The 1,992-nt window shown below is 35.5% G+C and overlaps 1 pseudogene; it reads right to left on the bottom strand.

Annotated features, from left to right (window-relative positions):
• Positions 1-397: 397 nt before the first annotated feature.
• Positions 398-808, bottom strand: LOC118854507 (annotated as a pseudogene).
• Positions 809-1,992: the final 1,184 nt, after the last annotated feature.

Below are 1,992 nucleotides of genomic sequence, written 5' to 3'. Positions count from 1 at the left end.
TAAAGAGGAATATAGTAAAATAAGTTAGGAAAGATATCTCAGGATTGTAATGGAAAGGGCTTTATTTCCAGACTGAGCTATTTTTGTGTTTTTCCTAGAATACGGAGCCAAGTCAGTAAAGGCTTTCAAATAGGGGGTGGCAGGGTGGGGTGTGACATGGTTCTTTTGGGAAATTAATTTGGTAGCTGTGTGGAAAATGTGTTAGAATGGAGGGATACTTGAAACAAGGAGAAAAATTTGGAGGCTATAGTAATAGTCTAAGTAAGAGGGAATAAAGGCCTGGACTAGGATGAATGGCCATTCCTCAGAAGGAACATTATAAAAAAAATTCCCATTTACATTTCTTTTCTTTTTTCATTTTTAGTAAACATTTTATTTACTGACCAACACAGTAATTCTAAAACTGTAGCTTCTGGAAGAACCACTTGTTTTTGCCTGTCTTGTACCTTTCCTCAAACTTGACTTTGGCCTCCCTCCTTGTCTTACATGTTAGGGCAGGGTCATGGAATACATCCTTGTTGACAACTGTTTTGTCCAATGGGGTATCCACAGAGTATCTGGTGGACATGAGGCAATTGTAGTTATAAACTTTCACGAAGGACTTGATTTTTGATCTCTTGGCAATCTTCTTTTTGCCCTTTGCTGCAGTCACTTTTCGAGGGTAACAGTCGATACCTGCCACCAAGGCATGGCTCTAGGGCCTGTCGGAGGTCCCATCATCAATGTTCTTGACAATGACAGCTTTGCCCCTGGAGTACCGTCCGGCCAGGACCAGAACCACCTTCCCAGGTTTCATAAACTTGCCCATTTTGACACGAAGCAGGTCGCTCCTAGAGCCAAAAGGAAGACAGCATGCTCCCATTTACATTTCTCATTACGCTAAGTTCCCTCTAAGATCCCTTTCCACTCTAAGATTTAGAATTTTTGAGTTTCAGCAGTGAAGCTTTTTTTTCTATCAATTTGTTCAGTGTAGTAGAAACAAGATACATTTTAATACTCACTTATTATTTCTAGAACTTAGTATGACTTATGTTTTGGTGTCAATGCTTACTGAAACTCTACGTATTTAAGCTTCTTTGACAAACCATTGTGATACTGGGAAGTAGTTACACAGTGAAAAAAATCATTGTTATCAAAATCTTTGTATAAAGGTTTGGTATTCAAGATACACAGACAACCAATAAATACATATCACCAACAACTTTTTGCTGATAGTGAGACAAAGGAAATGAACAAATAATTCTCAAAAGAAGAACTGGAAACTATTAATAACCATATGAAGAATGTTCCAAATTAATAATGAACAGAAAACTCAAGTAAAAAAAAGCCTGAGGTTTCCTCTTATACCCAGAAAACTGGCAAAGATGGTAAAAGACAGGAAGTCAATTTTTGAGGGGTCGTAGAAAAATAGGCCAATTATTGCATTGTTGGTGGAATAGTGAACAACCTCAGCCTTTTGGTAAAGTAATTTCCATTTATATTATTAAATTGGCTAAAAGTCCATACCCTCTTACCCAGGGATTCCATTGTAAGGAATGCGCTACAAATAAGAAATATCAAATAGCATAAAATCAGAAAGCTGATGCAAAATAAATGGGAAAAAATAGAGAATAGATGCAATCACTATAGAAAGGTAAATGCAGAAAGCATACCAATCCCAAAACATTAAAAAATAATGGTTATAAAATTGAAAAGAACAGAAACAAGTTTGGCACCAAAGAAGAAATATAATAAGATACCTCACTCCCAGTTCTTTTCAGAGGTAGGGGATCCACATATATAGATTATCATATACACTGTAAGATTTTTTAATGTTTTGATTGGTTTTGCAATTGTTCTCTTCCATTTTAAAAAAAAATTCAAAAATGGTATGCATTTTTATTTTGATATAGTTGTATACCACCTAAAATACATTGTGGCAATCTTAGCTTTTGTATATATCAGTGAGAATATTAAATTTTCAGTGTAAGCATTTATGTCTCAGATATTGTC

This window comes from Trichosurus vulpecula, chromosome 6 (genome assembly GCF_011100635.1).
Source record: "Trichosurus vulpecula isolate mTriVul1 chromosome 6, mTriVul1.pri, whole genome shotgun sequence".
Classification (NCBI taxonomy): Eukaryota; Metazoa; Chordata; class Mammalia; order Diprotodontia; family Phalangeridae; genus Trichosurus; species Trichosurus vulpecula.
This window is presented reverse-complemented; position numbering and strand designations above follow the sequence as displayed.